The sequence below is a fragment of the Macrotis lagotis genome, chromosome 4 (assembly GCF_037893015.1).
Source record: "Macrotis lagotis isolate mMagLag1 chromosome 4, bilby.v1.9.chrom.fasta, whole genome shotgun sequence".
NCBI classification, from domain to species: domain Eukaryota; kingdom Metazoa; phylum Chordata; class Mammalia; order Peramelemorphia; family Peramelidae; genus Macrotis; species Macrotis lagotis.
Window position 1 is genome coordinate 241,427,411 of NC_133661.1, and position 15,016 is coordinate 241,442,426.

General features: G+C 35.3%; 1 protein-coding gene across 3 annotated transcripts in view; it reads left to right on the plus strand.

Annotated features, from left to right (window-relative positions):
* Positions 1 to 323: 323 nt before the first annotated feature.
* Positions 324 to 15,016, plus strand: part of DIO2 (iodothyronine deiodinase 2) — a 361,142-nt gene continuing 346,449 nt past the window's right edge. For 2 of the 3 annotated variants that reach the window (XR_012478182.1, XM_074235610.1), the window contains exon 1: positions 325 to 428. The gene's annotated coding sequence lies outside the window, so the exon portion shown is untranslated. Of the gene's footprint in view, positions 429 to 15,016 lie in introns of all 3 variants that reach the window. The other variant, XM_074235614.1, reaches the window with a different exon arrangement.

Here is a 15,016-nt window from a genome sequence, read left to right on the forward strand (position 1 = left end):
AAGTTACTCCTCACAGTCAGGTTGGGTCAATGTAAAGACACACACACACACACACACACACACACACACACACACACACACACACACACAAACACAAAGACACACAGAGGCTCATACACGCTCCTACTCGCACACACGCACACACATGCACGAATAGACACTTTTGGGGAACGGAGATCCCAACCCAGTCTGAGAGCGGCTGCTGTGCGGAGAACTCTTCAAAGACAAGGGGCAGTGAGGTAACCAGGAGCCAATCAGCGTGAAGGTGGATATTTGAACAGAGGGAGAGGGGGCATAAAAAGACTAAGGATTTTTGGCTTCTCGGTATCCTGCCTGCGTCTTGAGAGAAGGGGGAACTGGCTTTCGTTGGGCTGACTGCCTCCTACCAATCGGGGCAGGTATTTTTCAAAAGCAAGAAAACCTGAGAGGTCAGTGAGGAATGGGGGTCAAGTACACAGAGGTCATTTGCATTTTTTCAATTTCAGGATTTTTAGTGGGGGAGCAAATGAAATGCTAAGCCTGTGGTCCGCAGGGGTGTGCTTAATTTACATTCCACTATGTTCCACTTGTTTGTGCTACACCTGCTCTAAGGGTCTGCAACTGATAACCTGATCTCACAATAAAAATGAATGGAATGTAAGGCAGTCCCTCCTGGGTTACCGCCCTTTCCCCACCCCTTGATATTCTGGGACTAATGAGCTGGGAGTGACTCGTGCCACTCTGTCCCGCCATTCTCAATACTCTCTGCTCCCTATCTCCTTGGCTGGGGTACAGTGAATTAAGGGAGATGCTGGATCTGAAAAATGCCTTGGGCTCTTTCTGAGGGGAATCACTCTACAAATGAATGGCAGTAACTTATTTCTACTCTTCTTATCATTCATTCATTTTATCCAAGAACCTATTTTTAATGGAGGATGAGAAAAATAGAACTGTCTTCTGCTTCTTCCCAACTTTCTTGTCCTCCCCATTCCACCCCACAATCAACCAGAAGAGATATCCAGCTTTTCAAATCCTCTTCTATCAGCTTCAAGTTCTCAAACTTATTTGGCTAATGACACATTCATTAATTCCTATAGGGAAGCTTTAAATTGGATGTACATGCTAGCCATAGAAAGTAGGGCAAAAATAGGAATGGCATCAGATTACTAAATCTTCTCTCTCTCTCTCTCTCTCTCTCTCTCTCTCTCTCTCTCTCTCTCTCTCTCTCTCTCACCTGCCAGGGAGGAAAAAAAGTATGAATTATAGCAAATGCCATCAATTTGAGGTCCAGTGCTAATCCCTGCTGAGAACTTCATAGTGCAATTTGATTAGAGTCAATGATTAGCTGAAAATGGGTGATGGTCACACACAACAGTTTACTGGAAAGTAACAGCATCTCCGCATTTAGATGATGTCGTGTGAATGTTGAGACTATGATGTGATATGATTAGCTGCTGGATTCAGATATATTTGTTAGAATATGAATGACTACTTGACTTAGTTCTGTGTTGACTGAATCTGTATGTTTCTTGAGTTTAGTTGAATTTGCACTCTCCTAGACAGTGTCTAATGATCTCAAGTTACTGATTTCAAATCTCTGCTTTCCTTTGATCATTCTCAAATTTCATAGTGACTATTCCTTAAAATGCCCTACATTGAGCTTTATGTGGAGAATATTAAGAAATAAATATCAGATGACAATGGTCTAAGTAGAGGAGAAGGAGATGATAAAGACATTGATAATTATATTATGGTTTATTATTATTTATTCTATATAATATTTAATTATATTATGATTTATTATTTAAATAAATATATTATGGTTAAATATTTCTTATAACACAGATAGTACCTGATTTATACAGACACTTGTTAGAAATAAGTTCATTGTGCAAACAGGGTACAGGAGGAGGGGATGGGAGGGGGACAGGGGGAATGGCCCAAAGAAGAAAGAGCTTCCTTCCCAACTTCTACTATTTAGTATTTCTGTGATTCTCTTCCTTCTTGTTCCCTGTCTATTTGACTGCTCCTTGGGACTACATAATCACTTTGGATCAGGAGGGATTGATAAATCCCTATAGCTAGCTGCTTGTATCTCACACCACCTCTGCCCCATGTTATCCAGAACTGGTCTTCAGTCAACTTGGTTTCTTCATTTCCCATCCTACTCTGTCCAGGACCCAGTTTCTTTGACTCAGTATTGGGGTAACCCAAGTGAGATTTTCTTCTGAAATGTAGCTAAATCTAACTTTAGTTCTTTGTACACAAAGGCCCACTCTTTAGGGCCTCTCATGACTGTTTTTCCTCTGCTTGTGTAAAGGATAAAAATAAAATGGGTAAGGAAACCTCTTCTTAGTCACTGTTGGTTTATCCTTTGTTTACCAGTAGTAAAAGAGAAAGAAAAGCTCAAAGGAGCTCTGTAGGAGATTATATTTGGGTTTTGCTATGATTAGGGAAGGAAAGAAACTTAAGTTTGGTCAAAAACAACAAGTGATGGCAATAGAAAGGGAAGTTGGCAGCCAATCCCTATAACCTTCCCATAAAAGCAAGCAGGTAATAAGGAGCCTGCTAGAAAGTCTCAATCTGCTAATTCTCTCAATCTAGCCCAGCTCCCTCACCCCACTTTCAGAAGATGAGAGAAATATAAAATTGCAAGAATCCTTAGATACTTTTTGATCCAACTTCTTCATTTATTTTCTAATTGAATTTTATTTTTTTAAATATACTTTAATGGATATTTCTCCCAACTGCAGGAAAAAAATAAATAAGAAATAAAATCTTTGCAACAAATACTCTAATTGACCATGCCCCCAAATATATGTTCCATTAGGCATAATTACATTTCTGTCAGGTTATAGATAACATTTATTTTTGGTCTTCTGGAATTGGTTGGTTATTATGTTTGTTTTAGAACTGGAAACCAATTTGGAGTGGGAGCATCATTTGAAGAATGGCTAATCGAAATATAGTATATGAATAGAATGAAATATAATTGTGTCATAAGATATGATGAAATTAATGGTTTCAGAGGAACTTCTGAAGACATATGAACTGCTGAAAAGTGAAATAAGTAGAATCAAAGGAATAATTTTATATTATAATAATATTGTAAAAACAACTTTGAAAGACTTAAGAACAATCAATTCAACCCTTTAATTTTGCTGATGAAAATATTGAGTTCCAAAGAGATAAAATTGCTTTCCTAAGACCCTACCTTCCTGAAATAGTGCTAGAATGGGGAATTTAGGCTGGCTAGAACTCTACCACAAGACCAAGGACTACTATCATGCTACTGATTAGATGACAGGAATAGGGGAGAGAGAGAGGAAAAATGATGGTATTAATATAGAGGAAGATCTGCTCCAGTACTTAGCAGATAAACGTAGGGGAGTGGGAGAGGGAAGTGTGCTGAATTTCCTGAATTAGAATTCTGACACTATTCTTGATAGTCAAAACTTATATCAACAGTGTCCTGTTCTACTTCAAGTACATTACAGGTGAAATAGGATTTTGTAGGCTGATCTGAAAAATCTAGCCAGCACATATTAGATCAGTTCTAGAGAGAAATGTATTATGAATTCTGAACAATTGATTTATAAAATGTACTTTGGAAATAGAGCTTAGTTCATAAATTGGGCACTGACTGTACACAGAAGTAGTGTATTTAGTTTTGTGCAAATACCCCTAGACTTTAAGTGAAGAGATTTGAGTCACAGTTCTAATGCTATTACAAATTATCGATGTTGCTAGATATATGCTGCCTACCTCCAAATGACAATTCCAATTTTAAGAAATTATCCTGTTAAAGGAAGGAAACTTTGCAAAAGGAGCACCCTTTGTCAGACCTTGTGGCCCAATTTTCATTTAGAAAAATATGACCAACACAGCTGTAAGACCCCTCCCAGCTTTTTTATCTTTAGGATGTGAGCATTTGAACAGACTAGTGACTCTTGTCTGCCTATTTGACTCTATTATGATATCTAGATGGGTTAGAATCTCCCAAATAGACTACTCCCTGAGAAAAAAGTTCACTTACTTTTTCTAATCCTCCCCTGGAAGTACTCTCTAAAAGAGGTCTATTTATTTAGAGACACCATAATATAAATTAAAAAAAAAAAACTTTCTGAAGAGGTGGGGGACTACCAGGGCAGAAAGTTGTATATAGTTTCAGATTTGATAGTTCCAATGATTTTGCTGAATTGTTTATTTTTTATGGAGAAGGAATAAGAAGTAGACTGCCAAAGCAAAAATAGTCGTGAAGTAATGGCCCACGAAACTCCATAGTGCAGTTAAACCATATTAAAATGTAATTGTTGAATGTTCAATAACTACAAATATAATACAACACAGATAATAGAAATTGGTGATTTTCTGAGTTAATATACTCCCACAGAGATCCACTTCTATTGGAGTTTAACATCACTGGTAGATTAAAAATTTGTTGTTGTCATGTCTGACTCTTTGTGATATGAATATGTGAGATCTCTCAAGTCTTCTTTGCACCATTGCTCCACCTCCTTAGCAAGAAGAGTGCATTGCAAGCTTCACGGGCTTGGAAGGGACCTATGTTTCTCCCCAGTAAATACTGAGTTAACATAATTTGATGGTTTCTTAAAGTATCAGAGGATGTAATCAAGTCCCTCAATCAATTTGAACAAACTTTCTGGAATATCTAGGGAAATGTTTTGGTCTTGTTCAAAATTAGATAAGTTCTCACCTGATAATTATTATAGGGTTATGTTGAGATATATTTTCACTTAATAAACGTGTCAATGCTAAAGAGGGTTCTGTGACCTTACACAATTACAAAACATTTATGATAATAAGAATAATAATCTTTTCATGCTCACAGTTGTCTCTATACACAGATTCATTGGTTCATAGATGTAAAACTGGGAAGTAACATGGAGGTCATCTATCCCAGTCTTCTAATTTGATAGTCCAGCTTCATGATCTATTCACTTATCAAGATACTTGCCCAAGATAACATATTATACTTGACAAGATTTGAACACAGGTTATCAACTCCATCATGCTTTCCTACTTATATATCTTAATGCACCTATAACAGGAATTGTTTAGTCATTTTGGTGAGATCTAACTCCTCATGACTCATGGGACTTTCTTGGCAGAGTTACTGGAGTGATTTGCCATTTCCTTTTCTAGCTCATTTCATATATGAGGAAACTGAAGGAAATAGGGTAAAGTAACTTGCCTGTGCTACACAGATAGTAAATAGTGTCAGAGGTTGCATTTGAACTTGGGAAATGAGGCGTTATGACTTTAGGCCTGATGCTTTATCTATTTTTCCACATCTATCCATCTATTAAGGCATGATTACATAATTACATCTATATATACCATCAACCTATATATAGAGAGAGAGGATGAAAAATTATATATTGCAGTATTTCAGATCTATGCCTCCCTGCTTCCAAAAGGGTTTGAAGCATTTTACAGGTGAATCTATAGTTCAAAGTTATAATAAGACATTAAGTTATATATTGCAAAAAGGTCCCATCTAAAAGGAACTTTCCTTCACTTAAGTTGAATTTCAATAAGGAAAGGGGATCCTCAGAAGATATCATTGTTAGAAAAGCAATAGCGACTCACTTGCAAGGAGATACTGTGCTGTAATATAATAAATTCTAGACTCAAAGTCAAGAGATTTGAGATTGAATTTTGTCTCTAGCACTTACTAGCTGTACCCATAGGCAAATCATTTAACCCCTAACAGTCTCAGTTTCTCATCTACAAAATGGTGAAAGCAATATATACCTCCTACATCATGGGATTATTATGAGACAAATTCTTTCTAAACTTTCAGGATGGCATAAAATGAGTTGTAGTTGTTGTGTACTCAAACAGACCTATCTACAAGATACAGAGTATTTGCTCAAAATTAAATTGCATACTCTTAGAAGATGAATGCAGATGTATTTTTTTCAAAACTTTAATTGATTCTTTAGGGAAAAAACCCCAAACAATATCCTTCCTCTTCCCCTTAACACCTGCACTGAAAGATTGTTTTTTTTTTTAAATTTCATATCGACCCTTTTGGGGAACTGCAGGTGCTTTTAGATCCATTTTATAGATGAGGCACAGAAAAATTAAAGGACTAGCCTAAGGTCATACAGTTATTAGTAGATGACAGAGCCTCTAATAAGAAAGTAGTTTCCTGATTACTAACCAAGAATTCTTTCCATTGGAATAGGTATTTAGTGTTCACTGGCAGAGCAAAGTGAAGAAGCTAAGTTGGCTCTTCTTAAGAAGAGAATGGTAGATAGTGACTAATATTAAAGATGAAACTATTTTCCAGATCAGTTGACCCAGGACAAACTTGTTTCTTCCCTAACCAATTTTATCTCTGCTTGATTAAGATATGTTGTGTAAGTGGCTGGGTATGATAACCTTGAGATGCTCTGTGCAACATGTTTTTTCCACTCGTCATGAAGTTCTTTGGTGCATTCACACTACGAGTCTTTTTTACGCACTGTTTATTTTTGACTTCTCATTTATCTCTCAGGTATTTACTCAGTATATAAATATTAAAGGATCCAAGGTGCAATGTGACCGACAGCAGGCAGTAGGAGAAACTTGCATACTGTTTATCCCTAAATTGACAAATAATATGAAAAAAATTATTATAAGCAAATGCTATAGACATCAGAATTTTTAGTGAAGAATTTGTGATTATAGTATTATCAACAGCATGATTATTCCTAGATTGCAATTTTGTGATCCATTTCTCTTTCAGTGAACTTCATTGAGAATCCCTTCCCTTTATTTGGTTTATGGTCTATTCAGTAAAAGAATAAAGAAAGCTCTGAGTTTCCTTTATTACTCAACCAATATGCATAGTAAAGGAAATTATGTGGTACATTGAATAGAGCACTTGACTGAGAATCAGAAAGACTCATTTTCCTCAGATCAAATTAAGTTCAGATACTTACTTAACTGGGTGATCCTATGCAAGTCACTTAATCCTGTTTGTCTCAATTCCTCATCTGAAAATGAGTTGGATAAGGATAGGGCAAACAATTCTACTATCTTTGCCAAGAAAACAAGTAGAATTACAAAGAGTCAGATCAGACTGAAAAATTGACTGGAGGACAAAAATAAGATTAGTCAGTCAAATCAGCAAAACAAGAATGGGAAAGTCAATTTGTTATTTGCTATTTGCATCCAAAGAACCAAATTTTAAAAATAATAATTTTATTACTGAAATTATTGAGATTACTGAAATATACCTCTTATTTGAAAACTCCCTCCGCTACTGACAAAAAACCCCACTGAAGCAAAACTGATCAACCAAAGACTTCAAATAGTTAATGCAACATTTCACACCTGTAGACCCTGGTGCCGACCCCCTCCAACCCCCCCCCCCCCATGCAAGAAGAAAGTATGCTGCATTTTCTTTTCTATTGGATCAAGATTGGTCACTGCAGTTAATTTGAGTTTTGCTGCTTTTTAGAAGTATTGTATTCATTTGCATTATTGAAGTCATTGCTTACATAATGCTTATTTTGTTCAGTAACAATTCATACAAAATCTTCCCTTATTTCTTTGAATTTCTCATATTTAAGTTCAAAGAACAAAATACACATAATTAAATTCAGCAGTTCAGAAAACTTGGTCTCAAAAATATTTTTTTAAAAGAGATAATATTTTAGAAAGGATGATTTGGAAAGATAGCATCTTAAACTACACTTTTAAATTATGCTATTTAAATTTTTAAATGGGAATTACTTTTATTTCTTATTCCTTCTAAAAATTTGAGGTAATGTCTAAAAATATTAGGCAAATTGTCTTTTATAAGGTCAACAAAGAAATTGTACAAAGATCTTTGGAAGAATTAGAATTACACTTAATTAATTTTAGAACTTTCAATTATTTGATAATAAAATACAGGGTGAACAACATTCACCTCTCACTTTTCACTGTTAAAAGACCCCATTGGAATTGGAGAGAAGATTTTCATTGTTTCTGATGACAACCAAATTTAAGTCAGTGGTTTCAAACTTAATTAGAAATCAGGATCACTGAACCATAAGTAAGGCTAGCATGATCATATGCTGATATATTAAAAACCATTTATTTACATTATTTTTATTTAGTTTGTTCACTGTTTCTGAACATCTGATTCAGGTTGGGTGAGTCTCATATTTGATACCCTCTGCTTTAGGTTAGAGAAGCATCTTTGTAAATCTGATATTTCTAAGATATACTTCAAAATTGAACTTTGTTGATAACCAAGCTTACCCAGATTCAAATTCAATAAGTCATTTTAAGGGTCTATCTGCTCTATTCAAGGCATTATGCTAGGCATTGGAGGAACAAAGCTGCAAAGAAAATCAACCATTTACTATCCTCAAAGAGCTTACAGTCTAATGGGAGAGGGGAGTGCAATACAAAATCTGTCTCTACATCTGTCTCTGTCTCTCTATGTCTTTCTATATACATATATGATAGATGATAACAGAGTGCATTAAAGTTTACAAAGTTGGATTCATTATTTTATTTGAGTCTCATCAACAATTCTGTGATGTAGGAACCATTATATAAATAGGAAACAAACCCAGATTAAAACATTTACTTATAGTCAAATGTCAAAGGTGAGTTTAGATTTACAAACAAGTTTTCTTAATTTTTTTTTTAGGTGTTTTTATTTTGCAAGGCAAATGGGGTTAAGTGGCTTGTCCAAAGCCACACAGCTAGGTAATTATTAAGTGTCTGAGGGTGGATTTGAACTAAGGTACTCCTGACTCCAGGGCTGGTGCATTATCCACTGAGCCGCCTAGCTGCCCAAGTTTTCTTAGTTCTATTTCCAATCCTTCCATTATGCCATGCTGCCTCTCTATCTATGTATGGGGTGGGGAGCCAGACAATGGAAAATGGTCAAATCATTTGGGAAGTAGAAGGAGGGTTAAAAAAGGTTTCATGAGCAATAGTATGTAATTTAGGATTGCACAGCTGGAAATGACAGGAGATGAAAAAGTCAATTCTAAATGTGGAGAGCCAAATAAAGAGCAGAAAAATATCATAGAATATGTGAAGGGGATAGGTGAGAGACAGATTGATTGTCTTACATTATGAATATCTAGATACATATATGTTAAAATATTTTAATACCAAGCCAATGTTTAAATAGTCAAATATTTGCATGTACAGAGAAAGACAATAACATAGAAATGCAGTTTTAGATGCAAAAAGATCTGGGTTCAAGTCCCACACCTAACACAAACTGGCTGTGACCTTGTACAAGTCATTTATTCTTCCAATGTTCCAAGCAACTTGCTAAACCTAGAAAATGCTAACCTTCATTAGAAAGGTGAGTTTTCTTATCAGAGTTCAATGTACTAGTGAAATCCTAGGTATGATCCTTATCTCTAATCGTGTTATATACTCTCAGTAGGATGTATGCTCCTTGAGAAAAGGAATATTTCATTTCATTTTTATCTTTCCTGACCCTTCTCCTCCCCCCATAATCATTGTACTTCATATTTAATAAATGTATATCAAATTGATAAGGAGACTTTGAAGATAATTGACACTTACTGGCTACTTTTTACTAATAGTACTACATTACATTTTTTCCCTATAACAATCTTCAGTTCATACTGTGGAATAAGCATGATTAGGAACTGGGTCCTTGTCCTTTAGTAATAAACTTTTTGGAGTCATCATCCATGAAAGACTGCTGTCAATTCTGTACTGAATAATGTTATTGCAAATTTCTAGTGTATTAAGGAAAAATGTATAACTTCATTAAGTTGAATCAAAGGGACAGATATGGCGTGTTCTTTTGATATCTAAACCTTAGCATAAATGGTCTACCTACAATTATCAATTATTCTAATTCTGATTCTTTAGCAACTCAGTTTATATCATTTTACAGAATGAATAGATGTTTTGTTTAATTTGATAGGACTTAAAATTTCAAAGTTAGAATTTTTTTCACTTTTGAAGAGCCCAAACCACTGTCTTTCTCACAGTGAATGAATGTGCAAGCACACAACACACGTATATACACAGCTACATCTTTCTTTCTCTATACAAGGTCCCTAAAGATGTGATTTGGTTGCATGTATCTTAAAACTGCAACTAATTTTATTGGACTCTCCATATAGCTATGTCTACTTGTAGTCCCTCCCCTTTGCCTTAGTCTATGGTTTTCTTGAGTTTTTGTGACCAGATACTTCATTTTCTGGTGGGCACCCCCATGCTGAACATGTTCAAACAGTTAGATTGACCCTTGAATGATAGACCCACCAATCTGTTGTGTCTAACCATGACCTCTTCATACTCAGTGGCTCTTATCATCTCTAGGATCAAATAAAGAATCCTCTGTTTGCCAATCAAAGCCCTTTTTGAATTCCTTCTTGAATTTTTTTTGGTTTTCTCTACCTTATACTATCCCCTTTCACCCCTCTCTCTCCATACAAGTTAATCAGTGACATTAATATCCTTACTCTTCCTCAAAGAAGACATTCCATTTCTTAGCTCTTGGTGCTTTCTCTGAGTATGTCTCATGCTTGGAATCTTTTCCCCCTTATTTCTCAATGTTCAAAGCTTTCTTCAAGACCCAAACTCTGCTTCACATCACAACTAAAATCTCACCTCATAAAGAAGACCTGTCCCAAACCCTCTTAATTATACTTCCTTTTCTCTGTTAATTATTTTGTATTTATCCTGTGTATACTTTTTTGGTACAAATTTGTTTACTTGTTTCCTCCATTAGATTATGAGCTCTTTGAGGGGACTGCCTTTCACCTTCTTTCTGTATCCTCCAGTGCCTGGCACTTAATAGCAATTTAATAAATACTTATTGACTGATTTGAATGAGAAGTCTAATATGCTAGGACTTTTGCTTTTATGAAATTAAGAACCCAGAGTCAAAAATGCATCATGTTGAGACATTTGTGACACTCTAGTAGAGAAAAATGAAGAATTTTTCTTTCTTAATTACAAAAAGGGAACAGAAATTCATAGCTCTTAAACTGACTTTTCAATTATGAAACTCAAGAAAACTTTTCTTCTTAAAGCACTTATCTGTCCATGAGTGTTTAGAATAGGACTAAAAAATATTAAAATATTTTTATTGATAGTCTTTTTATCCTTATTACCTCCAAATCATGTCACTTGTTCATCAGATTCATGAAATAATTTGAGTAGTTTCTCTATAGTTTTAAAGAAAGTCACATATCATCACTGAACTTATCACTAGAATTTACTAGGCCTCATATCTTGAATCACATAAAGTGATCTCAGAATCAGAAAGTACAAGAGTTTGAGCCTTGGAAGGGACCTAACTGGCACAGCCCACACATGAAAGGAATGAATGCCCACCAAAACATACCAAAGAAATGATCATCTAACCTCCATTTGCAGATCTCTAAGGACCTCTAAAAAGAACTTATCATTTCCTAAGGAAAATCTAAATCAGACTAATAATGAATTTTGTACTCTTCTATAAAGGAAAATCCTTAACAATCCTGCATACCTTTTAAAGCAACTTTTCAACTGTGACCTTTTGTGTGTATAAGGTAAATAGCCAACATAAGTTGAGTTTCTGTTCGCACACTTCCAAATGTTTGGAAGATGAGTTGGAAAGGGCAAGAATACAGCAAACTCCCCCTTAAAAAATATGTCCTACTTTAAGGCAGTTCTGTATGATCCTTGTTTTTTTTTTTAATTTAATATGTTGTGGGTTGCCTGGTATTTTTAAATCGTGGTAGGAGAAACAAACATTTCTGATGGAAAGATTTCAGCAACATTGCCAATTTTAATGCTAGCTTACCTTCCTTTGTTTTTGCAATGAAGCACAATCAACTTGATTATTTGAATCTGGGTTAACTGTTTGATAGATTATGTGTAGGATTTTAAAATCATGCTAAATTAGTCTGTGGTATAACAGAGAACTCTCAACTGGGGTTTTAAAAATGGGTCTAATTCATTGTGGCATCTTGGTCAGTTCATTTAACCTCTTTAAACCTCAGTTTCTTAAAATGAAAAAATGAAGTATTTAAACTAAACAATCTCTAAGGTTCTTTCCAGGCCCAAGCATTCTTTTTTTCTATGATTCTCTACTTGTAGAAAGGCATTTACTTTGGATTTAGAGGACTGGGAACCTAATCATAATTCTTCTCCTTTCTACCTAAATGACTCGAATGTAAACTACTTGAGGACAGGGACTGTCTTTTGCTCTTTTAGTTTCCCCCCAGTGTCTGACACCCAGAGGGCACTCAATTAAATGTTGCCTGATTGACCTCATTTTTCCTCAATAAAATGGGAGAGGGGAGGAAAATTAGACAATCTCTAAATTCCCTTCTTCCAGATTTAATCTATGGTTCTATGATCTTAAGAGTTGCTATGAATTAAAATTACCTTGTATATTCACCAAAGGTAGTTAGTTAGGTGGCATGTTGGGTCTAGAGCTAGGAAAACCTCAATTCAAATTCAGTTTCAGACATTTACTAGCTGTGTGACCCAGATAATCATTTAACCCTAAATGATGTGTTGAAGGAAATGGCAAACCACTCTGGGATCTTTGTCAAGAAAACACCAAATGGTGTCAAGAAGAGTTGGGTATGACTGAAACAACTGAACAACACCAAAGACAGAACAATAACATTAGAAAGGTTGGTTTCTATAGCAATATTCTATAGCAAAAGTGTTTAACTTAGAGTCTATAAATGCTAAATTTTTTTTAGTTAATAGTTCAATATAATTGGTTTTTCTTGGTAATCCTATGTATTTTATGCATACAAAAATCTTATGAGATGGGAACCATGAGTTTCGCCAACTTATCCAAAGGTCCATAAGATTGATTTTCAAGAAATGATTATACAAAAATTAAACCAAAATTAAATGAGTAGGTGTATAATTGAGTCTACTGCATGGCTCCTTGAAAGAATAAGGAGAAGAGCATAGATTGAGATGACAAAGAAATAGCAACCCACTCCTTTTTTTTGGACCCAGACATCTAGGTCAGCACTCAGTTTAGCATTTGGGTTTGAATCCTGCTCTCATCCATTTCAGCTATGCAAGGCAAATTTATTATTCATCCCTGACTGACTTTCTATCACACTCCTGGCAGCACCTGCTCCAAATCTTTTCTTTTCAAGCCTACAAAAAGATACACTTCCTACTCACTGTCAGTGAAGAACTTCCCCTGTTTTGCTGAGAAAGAAGTGGCTCATCTTCTCTCTTTTCCTCTTTAAAACTACTCCTCCTCCATTCTAGCCTCCCAAAAAAGAGGTCTGTCCCCATCAAATGCAGTCTTGCCGATGGGTGGGGGTGGGTGACTTTCCCTCCATTGAGTGTCTTGCATTCCCCCATTATAGGAAACAACTCCTCACTCCTTGGGAGAGATGTAGGAAGAAGCAGGGAAATTTGGGGTGTGGCTGTGGGAGAAGACACAGGACCCAATGGCAGCAAGGTATGATAGCAATGGACTCTTCTAGGGTAGATCTCTCCCCTTTTTCAGTCACACTCCTTGAAATAGATTTCTATTCTCATTACTTAAACCTCTTCACTTTCTACATTTCTACCTACACCCTTTTTATCTCACTTCCTTCTAATTTTTTTTTTCACTCTGACTTCCAGATCTATCACTGACTGATAGTGTCCAGAGACAGCTGGGAGCAAAGTCAATAGAATTCTAGGTCGAGTCAGGAAGAACTGAGTTTGAATCTGGACTCTAACACTTACTGGCTGTGTGATCATGGGCAAATCTGCCTCAGTTTCCTCAGTTGTAAAATGGGGATAATAATATTTACCTCACAGGGTTGTTTTGACAATCAAATGAGATATTTGCCGAAAACAATGACAAAATATTTAGTCCAGTGTCCTGCTGATTCCTTTTCATTTCCTTCCAAGGTTATCATGGACATCTAACTGCCATAATCCAAAAGCACTTATCTCATTGGACCTCCTAGTATCTTTTGACTCTGTTGACCCTCTTCTCTTTTCCTTTGGTTTCTGTGATGCTGATTTCTCTTGGTTCTAAACTTACCTCTAAGAATTCTTTCTCAGCTTTTTTGCTGGACTATCATCAATCTCCTCCACCTTGAATATGAATATCACCAAAGCTCTGTTGTTTGTTATCTTCTGTCTCTAATAATTCTTAGTAGCAATACAAGGTTCTGTTATGATTTCTAAAGAGCAGTGCAATCAAATTCTCCAAAATTGTTATTTCATTTCCAAAGAGTATTTTTGTTTCTTTCAAATAACTTTCATGTTTTAAATCTCAAACTCTAGAAATTAGAAAATTTTACAAATGTATTATCGATTTTTCTAATTATTTTTATGCCATTACATCAGCCAACTTAATGTTTCCACAAAATTTCCAAAAATATTACATTCTAGCTGTCCCCCCTAAATTCAGTAGACAACTTTTCATAACTTCTCTTTACCTGGCCTACCCTTTTCTTTTCTCTGAGATATTTTAGTTTTCTCTACTTATTCTTTTTTTTTTTTAGGTTTTTGCAAGGCAAATGGGGTTAAGTGGCTTGCCCAAGGCCACACAGCTAGGTAATTATTAAGTGTCTGAGATAGGATTTGAACCCAGGTACTCCTGACTCCAGGGCTGGTGCTTTATCCACTGCACCACCTAGCCTCCCCTTTCTCTAATTATTCTTTTAAATCATTTATATATATATATATATATATATATATATATATATATATATTTAAAGATTTAGCATTGTTTCTATAGTATCTTTTTTTACTACAATCCTATGACTTTTTTCTTCCTTGTTTACCTTTTATTTCTACTTTACCTTTTTCCCAAACATATCTAACTTTTGCTCTGCTTATGAACTTCCTTTAAATTTAAAAGTCTATGATAACTTTGTAATTTGATATTGGAAAGTGATTCATTCGTACTTCCCTCCCATACCCCTTATTTCCCTTTTGATCTTCTCATGAATTTTGTTATAGTATTGCCTAGTTCTGTAAAGAATTCTTTTAGTAGTTTATGTAGCACTGAATCTGGAAGATTATAATTTTTGTTATATTAGCAATAAATCAATTA